At 43.4% G+C, this 17,310-nt stretch overlaps 1 long non-coding RNA gene across 1 annotated transcript; it reads right to left on the bottom strand.

Annotated features, from left to right (window-relative positions):
• Positions 1 to 15,241: 15,241 nt before the first annotated feature.
• LOC139026047 (uncharacterized) lies at positions 15,242 to 16,998 on the bottom strand. The gene is made up of 2 exons (XR_011477751.1): positions 16,442 to 16,998; positions 15,242 to 16,387 (listed from the first exon to the last, which is right to left on the bottom strand). It is a non-coding gene; the product is annotated as an uncharacterized lncRNA (long non-coding RNA).
• Between the last annotated feature and the right edge of the window lie 312 nt (positions 16,999 to 17,310).

The following is a 17,310-nucleotide window of genomic DNA, read 5'->3' as shown; positions in this document are numbered from 1 at the left end:
CATTGCTATGGACATAGACCATATAATTGTTTTGTTTTGCTGTAAAAAAAAAAAAAAAAAGTGTGACTTTGAGAACGAAAACCTGTGGAACATCTGAAACCGGTGAATTTCTGACTCCGTTGATCTGTTTTAATAGTAGGCCTACTATTAGCCTAATGCACAGGACAGCTTGGGTTGGCCTACTATTAGCCTAATGCACAGGACAGCTTGGGTTGGCCTACTATTAGCCTAATGCACAGTACAGCTTGGGTTGGCCTACTGTTAGCCTAATGCACAGTACAGCTTGGGTTGGCCTACTATTAGCCTAATGCACAGTACAGCTTGGGTTGGCCTGACTGTGAAAGACCAATATGGGATTTATCATTTTGGGTAATTCAGAGAGGATGTCATATGCACAATAGGTTGACTGGTGAGCTTAATGTGGCTCATTTCACAGTGGTTTCAGAGTCCTGCAATAAGACCCATGACACCAATATTTGTGTAAACTCTACATAGTTGTGTTCTGTAGGTGTCACTGAGTAAACTGATAGCCCATTGCATGGGTGCACCTTCCATAGGTAAGGCTGAACAGTGCATATACAGTGTACACTGTATGAATGCCCCCAATGCATTTATGCAGTCTAATAAATCCACAGTGGGATTTGAACGTTTTTTTTTTTGTTGCTGTTTGTAAAATGTATATTAAAAAAAACTTTAAAAAGTTATATAAACAACATTCCAACTTTTTTTTTTTGCATTGTCTAGTCCAAATATGGCATTATTCCACTATGTGTATCCGTTTGGATCAGTTTTAATTGGGGACTTTTATATTGAAGGTGTAACGGATGTGAAATGGCTAGCTAGTTAGCGGTGGTGCGCACTAATAGCCTTTCAATCGGTGACGATTGCTCCCCAAGGGCCGCGGCTTTTGTGGAGCGATGGGTAACGATGCTTCGTGGGTGTCAGTTATTGATGTGTGCAGAGGATCCCTGGTTCGCGCCCGGGTCCGGGCGAGGCGACGGACGCAAAGTTATACTGTTACATTGATGCTGTTGACCCGGATCACTGGTTGCTGCGGAAAAGGAGGAGGTCGAAAGGGGGGTGAGTGTAACGGATGTGAAATTGCTAGTTAGTTAGCGGTGGTGTGCTCTGCTTGTATCAATTCCTCACAAGAAGTAGTTCACGAGTAAAAAGGGGGAAAGCTGTAAGACTTTAATGAAATTTCAACAGTAAAACACTAGAATGTACGGTCAAATATAAAGAAATGTATTTAACATTAATGCTGTAGGTTGCACTGCAGCAACTCTGCTGCCAGTTTAATGCTGTAAATCTAAAGTGCAGAAGATGATGGATGAGCTTCCTCACGTTCTCTCCAGAGGGAAAACAATCGAAATAATACAACACACCTCTGGCCCTGTCTCAACTTTTATTACCTTTTTATTGAATCTGTCAATTCTGAAGCCTGGCTGCTGTTCAGGATCCAGTAGCGTTGAAGAAATATGTCCTCAACTGAAATATAGCTTAACCCACTGTATGTCCTCAATGAACACCATTCTGCATCAAATTATATCATGTTTGAATAAAATGCACATTTCACGTTGTCTACTAAATGAATGAAGGAATAATAAATAAACAAACAAATGAATACATAAATATATACATCATTTTAATTTCATGTCCTGCACCAACAATGGTATCATGTGAATTAATAAATGAATGGAAAACACTTTGATAGAGATGGTTAACCCAGAGCAGAATAACATAATAATAAAATGAACTAACAGTCTTGCCGTAGTTGCATTAACACTGACACTTGTACTGTTCTCACTAGAGATCGTCCGATATTTTTTTTTTTTAACGCTGATACCGATATCGATTATTGGAGGACCAGAACAATTACAACAATACTGAATGAACACGTTTATTTTAACTTCATATAATACATAAATAAGATTTATTTAGTCTCAAATAAATAATGAAACATGCTCAATTTGGTTTAAATAATGCAAAACACAGTGTTGGAGAAAAAAGTGAAAGTGCAATATGTGCCATGTAAAAAATATAACGTTTAAGTTCCTTGCTCAGAACATGCGAACATATGAAAGCTGGTGGTTCAATATTCCCAGTTCTTCAATATTCCCAGTTAAGAAGTTTTAGGTTGTAGTTATTATAGGAATTATGCCRCGTCGACTATTTCTCTCTATGCCATTGTCACGAACGACTTATGAATAATAGGACCAAGGCGCAGCGTGAGTAGAGTTCCACATTTTAACGACAGTGAAACTTCCAAAACAACACAGATATAACGATCGTGCAATACGTAGCACACATAGGCACTCATACAAAACAATATCCCACATCGCAGGTTGGAAAAAGGACACACTAAGTATGATCCCCAATTAGAGGTAACGATTATCAGCTGCCTCCAATTGGGAACCGTACAGACACACCAACATAGAAATATAATACCTAGAAACCCCCCTAGTCACACCCTGACCTATTACACCATAGAGCTCTCTATGGTCAGGGGGCGACAGCCATTTGTATTTCATATACCTTTGACTATTGGATGTTCTAATAGGCTGGCAATACTAAAGTGCCTAATCTCAGGAGTTGATAGGCTTGAAGTCATAAACAGCGCTGTGYWTCAAGCATTGCTAAGAGCTGCTGGCAAACGCAGTAAAGTTTGAATGAATGCTTACGAGCATGCTGCTGCCTACCACCGCTCAGTCAGACTGCTCTATCAAATATCAAATCATAGACTTAATAATAATATAATAAACACAGAAATACGAGCCTTTGATCATTAATATGGTCAAATCCAGAAACGTTCATTTCGAAAACAAAACGTTTATTCTTTCAGTGAAATACGAAACCGTTCTGTATTTTTTGAATGGGTGGCATCCCTAAGTCTAAATATTACTGTTACATTGCACAACCTTCAATGTTATGTCATAATTATGTAAAATTCTGTAAAATTAGTTCGTAACGAGCCAGGTGGCCCAAACTGTTGCATATACCTTGACTCTGCGTGCACTGAACGCAAGAGAAGTGACACAATTTCCCTAGTTAATATTACCTGCTAATGAATTTATTTTAACTAAATATGCAGGTTTAAAAAAATATACTTCTGTGTATTGATTTCAAGAAAGGCATTGATGTTTATGGTTAGGTACATTCGTGCAATGATTGTGCTTTTTTTCGCAAATGTGCTTTTGTTAAATCATCACCCGTTTTGCGAAGTAGGCTGTGATTCAATGATAAATGAACAGGCACCGCATTGATTATATGCAACACAGGACAAGCTAGTCAACCTAGTAATATCATCAACCATGTGTAGTTAACTAGTGATTATGTGAAGATTGATTGTTTTTTATAAGATAAGTTTAATGCTAGCTAGCAACTTACCTTGGCTYCTTGCTGCACTCGCGTAACAGGTGGTCAGCCTGCCACGCAGTTTCCTTGTGGAATGCAATGTAATTGGCCATAATCGGAGTCCAAAAATGCTGATTACTGATTGTTATGAAAATTGAAATCGGCCCAAATTAATCTGCCATGCCGATTAATCGGTCAACCTCTAGTTCTCACTAACACTATACTTTACAGAGAGCTACTTTATTGAGGAAAGTTTAACTTGCTACGACTGTGATTTACAGTGCATTCGGAAAGCATTCAGACCCCTTGACTTTTTCCATATTTTTTTTCTTCGTTACAGCCTTATTCTGAAATGTATTGAATTACATTCAATCTACACATAATACCCCATAATGACCAAGCAAAAACAGTTTTTTAAAAGAAATTCTACTAAGCTATATGGAATTGTTTTAAGAAGCTCATACCAAGGATAATTTAGCTATTTGATTTTGAATTTTAAGACCCCTTTAAGTATACAAAATATATTTAAAAATATTATTTGATAAAAAAAAATGTTGGCCTTACTGCTATTAGCCCATACAAACACATTGAATAACAGATAATCCTCCCCCAAAAAACAAGTTTGTTTGTTCTGAAGTGTCTGTCCTATATATCTGAGAGATATAAGAAAGATCAGGAAATATTTCTAGAATGTTTTTGTACATGTATTTAACCCCTTATTTTCGGCATTAAACAGTCTCCATATATATAATACATATATTTTTTCAACTGGTACCAGGGGATCTTCAGACGAGTCTTGTGAGACCTGTGGTCATCCTAAAACAAAACAATTGAGTCTCACCTTTCCACAGAGGGGTCATATTAGTGTCTAACTCAAACTGTTGAGACGCTACAGACAGAAGTTGGCAGATGGGATGTACCAACTTCAGACGAGTCCCAAGACACTTGTGGGGGTCTTAGAGCTAAACGGAGAAAACCATCATGTCTGTGAGAGTTTCACCTTTCCATATAGGGGTCATAATAGTTTGTATTTGGGATATCTCATGGTTTGACAAACACCGCTCTAGCTCTGTCACCTTTCACCTCAGATGCAGACGTCCAACATCAGCTGATGCGATGGACTGAGACGCATCCAACGCAAAAAAACAGATATCTCTACCTTAAACTGACTGTTTTTTATGTGGGTTTTGTTATTATGCTAATTACATGTCCGCGAGGGAGCAGACATCGACCTTAGGGGATAAGATGGATGCACTAACTGTAAGTTGCTCTGGACAAGAGCGTCTGTTAAATGACCTAAATGTAAATGTAACTCTCACACCCTGATCCAAAAGGATCACTTGGAGGAGCTGGTCTCCCAGGAGAGGATTCTTGAGAAACCCTGGAAGATGATCATGTTGTTCTCTCATAATAACACTTTGCATTTAAATGTTGTGACACTGGGTGACAAATCTTTCCACTCGTTCCCTGAAAGAAGAGGTGATATGTCTGTAGCCTGTTCCGACAGAAACTCTGTCCTTCATGAAATAAGAGGTGATACTGTTAGTCAGAAGAGACTGCCTAGTGTAGCCTGTTTGTCAGATAGAAAAAATGGATAATACACACAATATACAGTACCAGTCCAAAGTTTGGACACACCTACTCATTCCAGGGTTTTTCTTTACTTTTACTATTTTCTACATTGTGGAATAACAGTGAAGACATCAAAACTATGAAATAACACATATGGAATCATGTAGTAAGCAAAAAAGCAAATATATTTTATATTTGTATTTGAGATTCTTCAATTCTAGCCACCCTTAGCCTTGATGACAGCTTTGCACACTCTTGGCATTCTCTCAGCCAGCCTCATGAGGTAGTCACCTGGAATGCATTTCAATTAACAGGTGTGCCTTGTTAAAAGTTGAATTTCTTTCCTTGTTAATGTGTTTGAGCCAAACAGTTGTGTTGTGACAAGGTAGGGGTGATATACAGAAGATAGCCCTATTTGGTAAAAGACCAATTCCATATTATGGTAAGCAAAGAGAAATGACAGTCCATCATTACTTTAAGACATGAAGGTCAGTCAATCTGCAAAGTTTCAAGAACTTCAAACATTTCTTCAAGTGCAGTCGCAAAATCCATCAAGCACTATGATGAAACTGTCTCTCATGAGGACCGCCACAGGAAAGGAAGACCCAGAGTTACCTCTGCTGCAGAGGATAAGTTCATTAGAGTTACCAGCCTCAGAAATTGCAGCCCAAATAAATGCTTCACAGAGTTCAAGTAACAGACACATCTCAACATCAACTGTTCAAAGGAGACTGCGTGAATCAGGCCTTTGTAACAGTTTAACTTTAGTCCGTCCCCTCACCCCGACCCGGGCGCAAACTAGGGACCCTCTGCACACATCAACAACAGTCACCCACGAAGCATCGTTACCCATCGCTCCACAAAGGACGCGGCCCTTGCAGAGCAAGGGGAACCACTACTTCAAGGTCTCAAAGCGAGTGACGTAACCGATTGAAACGCTATTAGCGCGCACCACCACTAACTAGCTAGCCATTTCACATCCGTTACACTAGCAATGCTTGATTCACWGCGCTGTTTATGACTTCAAGCCTATCAACTCCTGAGATTAGGCACTTTAGTATTGCCAGCCTATTAGAACATCCAATAGTCAAAGGTATATGAAATACAAATGGCTGTCGCACCCTGACCATAGAGAGCCCTCGGGGTTTGACTAAGAAGGAGAGTGATGGAGTGCTGCGTTAGATGGCCTGGCCTCAACAATCACTCGACCTCAACCCAACTGAGATGGTTTGCAATGAGTTGGATCGCAGAGTGAAGAAAAAGCAGCCAACAAGTGCTCAGCATATGTGGGAACTCCTTCAAGACTGTTGGAAAAACATTCCAGGTGTTTATATTTTGATTTGTTTAACACTTTTTTGGTTACTACATGATTCCATGTGTGTTATTTCATAGTTTTGATGTCTTCACTATTATTCTACAATGTAGAAAATAGTAAAATAAAGAAAAACCCTTGAATGAGTAGGTGTGTCCAAACTTTTGACTGGCACTGTTTACACATGTCACAGCACAGGGGAAAACCAACCAATAATACCTCATACAATGATAATGACAGAGTGACACAGAGGTGACTACATAGAAGCCAGTCATCCACATTAGAGGATTTACAATAATCTGTATTCATTCCCAGAGTGAGGAGTGAGTGTGTGCAGGACTGGCTGTGTGTCAGGTAGCAGTTGCCTCTCTGTCGACTACTCCTGTCAGAGTGTAAATAGCTGCCTGGTGCACCAACAAAAAATCTTTACCTTTCCCCCTCTAACTGCCTCAGCCTGTTCAGACAGAAACTCTGTCCATCCTGCGTATTACTTACAGATTTTTTGGCTAAGTAGCCTATGGTATGTCAGATAGTATTGTTTAAAAGAGATATGACTAATTCCTCTCCTTTCATCCTCCTCTTTACAGTATTTCAACAGTGACCAGGGAGAAGTGTCATTGATTTGAATGGGATCCAAATATTGATCATAACAAACTGTTAGGCAATCTATCAAAACAGCCTTGAAAATCAATGTTGAATGTATGACACCGGCACAACACAACAATAACCACATCACAACAACAACCACTGCAAAGTCTTCAGAACGAAAATACTCTATGTATTCTAGTGTTGGAGTTGACTGAAAGATCTCAGAGTAGTCATAGTTTGGTTTATTTTCATTGGAGTTGCACATGTTTTGTAGGTACAGGCTCAAGCACATCCGGACGCTGCATGTGTGTGGGGTTGTGTGAGTTGTGTTGTGAGGTGTCAGCATGGTTTTGATAAGACAACCCCCTGACACACCTTGAGGCAAGCAAGTCCAGTTCACGTGAACAGGTGATAAACAGTAGAAAAACACACTGAACCAGTTTGTGTGTGAGGTTTAGAAATGTACATAAAAAAAATAAACATTTGATAAGTTTTGTCATAATGTACCGAAACAGCTTATGTTTCTACATCGACTGGTAAGCCAAGGAGAGTGGTCTGCTTCCGTCATTAAAATGCACTTACGTACGTCTGTGTATTTCTAAATATATCAGACCAGATATGTGGACTGTACTCTGCTGCGTCCTTCTACAGGTCACTTCACCTGTTCACGCAATAACTCCATCTAAACTCTGGCACAGAAATTGTGTTTCATTAGTGCCAAAATGTAAATTGCTTCAGAAATATTAAAGCTGCTTGAAATGCCAGCCGTCTTAAATCAAACACACTAAGTAAATCAGAGCTCTCTATTTAATCAACTTTTTAAAAAAATCAACTAAATGAGCTTTGCTTATGACATGGATTATTTTTATGCAATATAGCAGCCTTGCATCAAATGTGTGTGTGTGTGTGTGTTGAAAGAATGCAATATTGCACAATGTTGCTTGAGCAATAATGACAGTTAGTTAGAATTAAAACCGGAAGTACCAAGGGCCTGCTGTCCTCTTCATGTTCCAGCTTCCTGAAAAAGGAATGGAGTATCTTAAATAATACCACAATAACCTCCCTCCTCCCCCCCGACATTAAAAAAAGAAAATAAATAATCATAAAATAATAATAATACAAAATTGACTTTTGTTATCTAACACACAGTTACCCCCCCACCCCCCACTACTATCTCTGACTTTATGATACTTTATTGAGGAAAAATGTACTTACTATGACTGAGATATGTGATTGTCCCACTTAGCTATCTTAAGATGAACTGTGAGTGGCTTTGGATAACACTAAAGGACAAACATGTAAAAAGTTACATTACAGATAACACATGACCTGACCAAGACAAATTAGCCCCTATCCATGACATTATAACAGATTATTGACATGACAATTTATCATGGTGGAACGGGAATTGCTGTGAAGGATCCTCCAGAACCGGTATTACAGCATGTACTGTATTCCAGGTTAGTACTGTACATGCAGGTATTATCGTAACCATTTCTCTCCTGCAGGGTGTGACTGCTGGGATTTATAGCAGTTTTTCCCGCAGTAATCATGTTCCAACGGACTTCTTCCATCACCCCCAGGCCTGAACCTGTACAGCTAGTGCATGGCAGCTATTTACCGTAGGGATTTATGATGTCAGGTCACCAGTGTGTGATCATTAATGTAACAGCAAGTCATGCCCGACTCTGACTTTAAATGGTGTTGTGACGAATGGGTGAAAGTACTTGGTAAATACACTACATGACCAAAAGTATGTGGACACCTGCTCGTTGAATATCTCATTCCAAAATCATGGGCATTAATATGGAGTTGGTCCCCCCTTTGCTGCTATAACAGCCTCCACTCTTCTGGGAAGGTTTTCCACTAGATGCTGGAACATTGCTGCAGGGACTTGCTTCCATTCAGCCACAAGAGCATTAGTGAGGTCGAGCACTGATGTTGGGTGATTAGGCCTGACTCGCAGTCGGCATTGCGCATGGTGATCTTAGTCTTGGAAACCCATTTCTGAAGCTCCCAATGAATAGCTTTTGTGCTGACGTTGCTTCAAGAGGCAGTTTGGAACTCGGTGGTGAGGACAGACGATAAGAGCTTCGGCACTTTGACATCCCGCTCTGTGAGCTTGAGTGGCCTACCACTCTGCAGTTGATCCGTTGTTGCTCCTAGATGTTTCCACTTCACAATAACAGTACTTACAGTTGACCGGGGCAGCTCTAGCAGTGCAGAAATTTGGCGAACTGACTTGTTGGAATGGTGGCATCCTATGACGGTGCCAGATTTATGACGGTGACGGTGCACTCTGGCACCTATGACGGTGCCAGAGCTTTTCAGTGAGACCATTTTATGCCAATGTTTGTCTATGGAGATTGCATGGCAGTGTACTGCATTTTATACACCTGTCAGCAATGGGTGTGGCTGAAATAGCCAAATCCACTAATTTGAAGGGGTGTCCACATACTTTTGTATATACAGTATCAGTCAACAGTTTGGACACATCTACTCATTCAAGGGTTTTTCTTTTTTTTTATGACTATTTTCTAATTTGTAGAATAATAGTGAAGACATCAAAAGACATAAAGGTCAGTTAATCCGGAAAATTAGACAGCATCTGTCTGTGGTGGTAAATAAACAGCCACGAAAAGTATAGCTTAAAACTCTCTAGGCAAGTAGTATGGCTTGCAATTTATCACATTCTACTCTACTTCAGGCGAGCAAAATCTAGAGACTTCCTTAGATTTCGTGCACCACCAGCTGTTGTTTACAAATATGCACAGACCGCCCCCGGAGTGTGCTGTTCTATCTTGCCGGTGCAGCGTATATCCCGCTAGCTGAATATCCATCTCGTCATTCAGCCACGATTCCATGAAACACAGGATATTACAGTTTTTGATGTCCCGTTGGTAGGATATTCATGATCGTACCTCGTCTAATTTATTGTCCAATGATTGCACGTTGGAGAGTAATATTGACGGTAACGGCAGCTTTCCCACTCACCTTCTCCGAGTCCTGACTAGGCATCCGGCTCTTTGTCCTCTGTACCTGCCTTGCTTCCTCTTGCAAATAACGGGGATATCGGCCCTGTGGGGTGTTTGGAGAATGTCTTGTGCATCCTGCTTGTTGTAGAAAAAATCTTTGTCTAATCCGAGGTGAGTGATCGCTGTCCTGATACCCAGAAGCTCTTTTTTGCCGTAAAATACGGTGTCAGAAACATTATGTACAAAATAAGTTACAAATAACGCGAAAACCCCCCACATAATAGCACAATTGGGGTTGGGCGCCGGTAAAACTGCTGCTATTTCTTCCGGCGCCATTGTTGAGTGCCTCTTTGCTTGACGTCATGGGAAAATCAAAAGAAATCAGCCAAGACCTCAGGAAAAAAAATTGTAGACCTCCACAAGTCTGGTTCATCCTTGGGAGCAATTTCCAAACGCCTGAAGGTACCACGTTCATCTGTACAAACAATAGTACGTGTAGCTGTACTGCCCCAGACGCTAGGAGAGGATGGAGCCCGAGCCAGCTGTACTGCCCCAGACGCTAGGAGAGAATGGAGACCGAGCCAGCTTGTACTGCCCAGACGCTAGGAGAGGATGGAGACAGGCCAGCTGTACTGCCCCAGACGCTAGGGGAGGATGGAGACCGAGCCAGCTGTACTGCCCCAGACGCTAGGGGAGGATGGAGACAGGGCCAGCTGTACTGCCAGACACTAGGAGAGGATGGAGACAGGGCCAGCTTGTACTGCCCCAGATGCTATGGGAGGATGGAGACCGAGCCAGCTGTACTGCCCAGACGCTAGGAGAGGATGGAGACAGGGCCAGCTGTACTGCCCCAGACGCTAGGGGAGGATGGAGACAGGGCCAGCTGTACTGCCCCAGACGCTAGGGGAGGATGGAGACCGAGCCAGCTGTACTGCCCCAGACGCTAGGGGAGGATGGAGACAGAGCCGCTGTACTGCCCAGACGCTAGGAGAGGATGGAGACCGAGCCAGCTGTACTGCCCCAGACGCTAGGGGAGGATGGAGACAGAGCCATCTGTACTGCCCCAGACGCTAGGAGAGGATGGAGACGCGAGCCAGCTGTACTGCCCCAGACGCTAGGGGAGGATGGAGACAGAGCCATCTGTGCTGCCCCAGACGCTAGGGGAGGATGGAGACCGAGCCAGCTGTACTGCATCAGATGCTAGGGGAGGATGGAGACCGAGCCAGCTGTACTGCATCAGATGCTAGGGGAGGATGGAGACCGAGCCAGCTGTACTGCCCCAGACGCTAGGAGGGGATGGAGACAGGGCCAGCTGTACTGCCCCAGACGCTAGGGGAGGATGGAGACAGGGCCAGCTGTACTGCCCCAGACGCTAGGGGAGGATGGAGACCGAGCCAGCTGTACTGCCCCAGACGCTAGGGGAGGATGGAGACAGAGCCAGCTGTACTGCCCCAGACGCTAGGGGAGGATGGAGACCGAGCCAGCTGTACTGCTCAGATGCTAGGGGAGGATGGAGACAGAGACAGCTTTATTATAATAGATATGAGGGATGGTCGGTGGTCATCACCATTTACATGAATAATAACCCTCACTATCTCTATGGTCTGATGAACTAACGCTAGGTCTGGAAACTTGCTCTGCAGCTGTGTTTAAGAGGGAATCAGCCATTACCCCACTAATGGTGCTCAACCTCTTGTTGTGGGAAAAATAATAAGATGAATATCAGGAGATAGTTATTTTTAAAGTTCTGTTGGAGCCATCATCAGTTGTATGTTCGTGCAAAGATCAATGCCCCTGGACTGACACCTAAAGAGAGCTTCTCTGTAGCTGTGTTCAAGAGAGAGTCAGCCACTACCCACCCATGGGTCCTAACCCACCGTTTGGGAACCTAATAAGGCCTAACATTAGTATCAGGATATTTGGGCGATTTTCGTTGGAACTATCAGGTATTTTTCCACAAAGATCATAGTCTCCCTGGACCATGTGTATGTTGGATGCCACTGCAGCGGAAATGTCTGTTCTGACCTCTACACTTCTGACTGGAATGAAACCTTTCATTCATGGACATTCATTCATTTATGTGAAATGTTTTGAGACAGGCCTAGATCAGATGTCTGACGCCTCTCTGTATCTCTGGATCGGTGTCTCAGCTTCACTCTCTCATCAGTCTGGGATCTCAGCTTCACTCCTCCATCAGTCTGGCTCTCAGCTTCACTCCTCCATCAGTCTGGGCTCTCAGCTTCACTCCTCCAGTGGTCTGGGCTCTCAGCTTCACTCCTCCAGTGGTCTGGGCTCTCAGCTTCACTCCTCCAGTGGTCTGGGTCTCTAGCTTCCTCCTCCATCAGTCTGGGCTCTCAGCTTCATTCCTCCATCAGTCTGGGCTCTCAGCTACACTCCATTAGTCTGGGCTCTCAGCTTCACTCCTCCAGTGGTCTGGGCTCTCAGTTCACTCCTCCAGTGGTCTGGGCTCTCAGCTTCACTCCTCCAGTGGTCGGGCTCTCAGCTTCCCTCCTCCATCAGTCTGGGCTCTCAGCTTCATTCCTCCATCAGTCTGGGCTCTCAGCTACACTCCATTATTCTGGGCTCTCAGCTTCACTCCTCCATTAGTCTGGGCTCTCAGCTTCACTCCTCCATTAGTCTGGGCTTCTCAGCTTCACTCCCTCTCAGTCTGGGCTCTCAGCTTCACTCCTCCATCAGTCTGGGCTCTCAGCTTCACTCCTCCAGCGGTCTGGGCTCTCTCAGCTTCACTCCTCCTCAGTCTGGGCTCTCAGCTTCACTCCTCCATCAGTCTGGGCTCTCAGCTTCACTCTCCATCAGTCTGGGCTCTCAGCTTCACTCCTCCAGCGGTCTGGGCTCTCAGCTTCACTCCTCAGCGGTCTGGGCTCTCAGCTTCCTCCTCCATCTCAGTCTGGCTCTCAGCTTCACTCCTCCTCAGTCTGGGCTCTCAGCTTCTCCTAATCCTCCATCAGTCTGGGCTCTCAGCTTCATTCCTCCATCAGTCTGGGCTCTCAGCTTCACTCCTCCATCAGTCTGGGCTCTCAGCTTCACTCCTCCATCAGTCTGGGCTCTCAGCTTCACTCCATTAGTCTGGGCTCTCAGCTTCACTCCTCCATCCGTCTGGGCTCTCAGCTTCACTCCTCCAGTGGTCTGGGCTCTCAGCTTCACTCCATTAGTCTGGGGTTGATGACAGCGCTGACAGAGACCCTTGGGGTTCAACAGGTACTAATCCAGGCACTTGTCATATCCTGTTTGGACTTCTGCAACTCTGTTGGCTGGACTCCCCGCTTGTGTCATCAGTGTGTGTGTGTGTGTGTGTGTGTATGTATAGGGAGTGGTGTGTATTGCTCAACTACCTATAAAGCCTGCCAGGGGGCTTGGAGGGAGAAGTGAAACAGACAAACGTCTTACTCAATCAGTTACTTCTACACAAACACACTTTCACTGTCTGTAGTATCAGCAGCACGAGCTCTACAATATGTGCTCAAGGCAATGGAGCCTAACTGAAATCTATAGGCTTAAACCATCACTAGTCAGAGGCTACGGATGCACCCACCTACCACCACTATTTCTTAAAGAAGTTCTAATGTAACCACACCTTATAGTACCCACCCACATCTCCATTCATCCATCACTATTGTTAGTCATACCACTGCTCGTAATACACACCTATATTCGATGGAACAGAAAAACTTCCACTCAGAAAGGAGAGACTAAGACAGAATTCCTTTTATAGGAAAATTGTAATAGTTATTCAATGGCCTACATCTTACAGTAAATATTATACAATTACAAACTTGGCTTAGTTATGGTACGAAGATCACTATCTGATCTTCAAAAAATAAAAAACAAAATAAAAAAACAGATTTACACTTCATATCACAAGCCTGACATGGGTCCGCAACGCTGGACCAATAGCTAACATACAATTCAGTTCACTCAACGTTGAGAAAACGTTGTGCCATGGTTTGCCACAACTGTAGGGTAATGTTACCATTGTTTGTGCAAACTGGGTACCAAACTTCAAGGGGGTTGTTCTTAAACTCGCTCCAGGGATAAAAGTATTTTGGAAGACGAGGAATTTCCACTTTTTGCATCACATTTTAGTTTTCAAATTATTATTTTAGAAATAATAAGCTGCAGAACCTTGAGGGGGAAAAAACACCAAAAATAAGTCCCACTATACCTCCAATAGTTGGGTTTTAATTTGAGGAAACTGCTAAGACATGAGAAGAGTCAGAAAAAGAGAAGTGGGGTTAGAGGTCGGCGTTTGAGGGTGTATTTCAACATACAAACACCATTTTGACTTCCCATAGTTGTGAAGAAATGAATAATACACAAACATCATCAACAAATAATCATTTAACATCTTTAAAAAGGATCTTTAACTTCTTTTACTCATTTTTTGGAAACGTATTCAGAGATGGAATGATACAAAAGGTGAAGGAATCATACGTTGATAGTGTACCAATAAAAATACCTTAAAATATATCCCCCTTTTGAGCTCTGCAGGTGTTTATCAGGGTTCAGGTCAAGTCCATTTCACTTCAGAGAACAAGTTGAAATTCAGTTCCCTTCCTGAAATGACGGAGTAGAAGTGGAATTGACCCCAAACCTCCTGAAATCAAAAAACACAGTCATGCGAACATGTGACAGTGTGTGTGTGTGTGAGAGAAAGTCTGAAACGAGTTCCATCGGAGTGTGTTAGCAGAACCGCTGAAAATTGTGCCATATAATAATAAATACCAAATCGCTGTTTAAATCTTAAATAACACTTATGGTAAAAAAGTGCTCAACTTTACACCCAACTTGTAAGTCGCTCTGGATAAGAGCGTCTGCTAAATGACTTAAATGTAAATGTACACGGCTCAGGAAATCCAACATTCTGTTTCCTATTTTATGCTGAGGTGTAGAATATTGTCCGTTACAAAATCATCCTCCCCTTTTTTTGTTGCTCCTAAAGCACATGATGGGTTTAAGCAACATGGCAATAGCTCCACCTACAGTAGCCTTCTGGATGATTCAGTAGAGTTGAACAACCATCTTGCTTCAACACATCCAATCCTCTCTGCTCTCCATGAGTTAGAGACTGATGTTAGACTGGGCGCCAGACTCTGGTGGTTTAGTGACACAACATACAGAGGTAAACCTCAGAATGGATTACATCAGACTTGGTTCTTGGTTATCTACATGGTTCCAGTCTGCCATTACACCTCACTTCTCATGACCTGTGTCATCACTTCAACTCTGTTACGAAGAAGTGCAGAGGGCTGCTCTTTACCAGCGCTTAAAGGGGGGGGAGAGCTGGACCAGAGCCACAGACAGGGGGGGGGGGGGGGGTAAATTCAGGAAGAGAGATACAGAAATCGATAAACGCAGACCAGTTCCGGGGGGGGGGGGGGGTAAATTCAGGAAGAGAGATACAGAAATCGATAAACGCAGACCAGTTCCAACCCCAATGGCAGGATATTTTTATTTATTTATTTTATTTGACCTTTATTTAACTAGGCAAGTCAGTTAAGAAAAAAATATTATTTTCAATGACGGCCTAGGAACAGTGGGTTAACTGCCTTGTTCAGGGGCAGAACGACAGATTTATACCTTGTCAGCTCGGGGATTCAATCTTGAAACCTGCAACCGGCTACCTGCCGCCCGGATATGGCGGTCATTAGTAACTAATTATTACATTACAACTGACTTGAACAGATTTTCAGACAGATTATGTTTGGGATTCGACAAAGACCAACAACTGGATTTACAAGTAACTTATTAAATAACATTTACTAAAATACACCACTGAGAAGGACAGACAAACCAGAGAGTGTGAAGGAAGGAGGGACAGCGTGAGAAAGGGAGAGAGAGAGGGAGGGAGACAGCATGAGAGAGGGAGAGAGCGAAGGAGAGAGAGAGAGAGCGTGAGAAAGGGAGAGAGAGGGAGAGAGACAACGTGAGAGAAGGAGAGGGAGCGAGGGAGGGGCAGCGTGAGAGAGGGAGAGCGTGAGAAAGGGAGAGAGAGGGAGGGAGACAACGTGAGAGAAGGAGAGGGAGCGAGGGAGGGGCAGCGTGAGAGAGGGGGGGAGCGAAAGAGAGAGAGGGTAATGTCTGATTTCTTAGATACTAAAAGGTAGTGGATTTCTTCATGTTGATTCAAGCATGCTTTGCAGTAACACACAACCACTCAGTGTATAAATAGACTGCATTGTGATGCTCCGTACTACACTACACCTGAAAATGAACCATCCCACACGCTCAAAAGACCACGAAAGGAAAAACACGCCATTTTTTTTCTCTTAACCTCAATGTGAAACAACACTGACATAGTGGTTGATTAAATAAATGCTCATGAACAACAATAAGTCATTTTCTTTAGTTGAGAATTATACTAACTAGTACAAACACTATCAGGACTAAGGACACCTTACTGAACGCTTAATATCTATTGGTTAGTTTTTTTAAATGCCAGTTTTATCTGCCTCTCTCTGTTTCACTATGAAGTCTAGCTACCTGGTACCTAGTAGAAATTATTGTCGTCTGGTTATTTATTGTGCAACGCTTCCTCGTGAGATTATTACAATAACTCTGATATGTACTGCTGCCACCTCAGAATACAGTAACAGTGAACACTGATATGTACTGCTGCCACCTCAGAATACAGTAACAGTGAACACTGATATGTACTGCTGCCACCTCAGAATACAGTAACAGTGAACTCTGATATGTACTGCTGCCACCTCAGAATACAGTAACAGTGAACTCTGATATGTACTGCTGCCACCTCAGAATACAGTTACAGTGATTCAAAGAGATTGAGGCTGGAAACAGAGCCCATAATGCAGATTTAAGGATGACCAGAATTTTTAAAATCTTAATTCTAAATGACTATAAAATAATGACTGTGCGGTAACCGTATAACAAGGCATTTTATCTTATTATTGCAAGTAAACGACTTGATCTCCTTGGATACACTGTAAATGCTTTGTAGTGACCCGTGCCTCACAGATCCTAACTGTGATTCATACTCCTCTATTAAAACCCTGAAACATGGCACACACACACCATTCCCTGATTCTCTCCCCTCCAGACCCACCACTCCCCTCCCCTCCTGACCCACCACTCCCCTCCTCTCCTGACCCACCACTCCCCTCCTCTCCTGATCCTCCCCTCCTCTCCTGATCCACCACTCCCCTCCTGACCCTCCCCTCCTCTTCCTGAGCACTCCCCTCCTACCTCCACTCCTCTCCTGATCCTCACCCTCCCTCTCCTATCCTCCGACTCCTCCGATCTCTCCATCCTCCTCTCCTACTGCGCCGTCCTTCTGCCCTCTCCTGACCCTCCCTACTGAACCCCTCTTCGATCTCCACTCTTCTCCTCTTCCTGATCCTCCACTCCTCTCCTCTTCCCTGATCCTCCACTCTCTCCTCTCCTGATCCTCCACTCCTCTCCTGATCCTCCACTCCTCCTCCCTCCTCCTCTCTCCTGACCCTCCCTTCCTCTCTCTGATCCTTCACTCCT

Source organism: Salvelinus sp. IW2-2015, unplaced genomic scaffold, assembly GCF_002910315.2.
Source record: "Salvelinus sp. IW2-2015 unplaced genomic scaffold, ASM291031v2 Un_scaffold3778, whole genome shotgun sequence".
NCBI classification, from domain to species: Eukaryota; Metazoa; Chordata; class Actinopteri; order Salmoniformes; family Salmonidae; genus Salvelinus; species Salvelinus sp. IW2-2015.
Note: the sequence above shows the minus strand (reverse complement) of the source record. Positions and strands in the feature narration are given on the sequence as shown.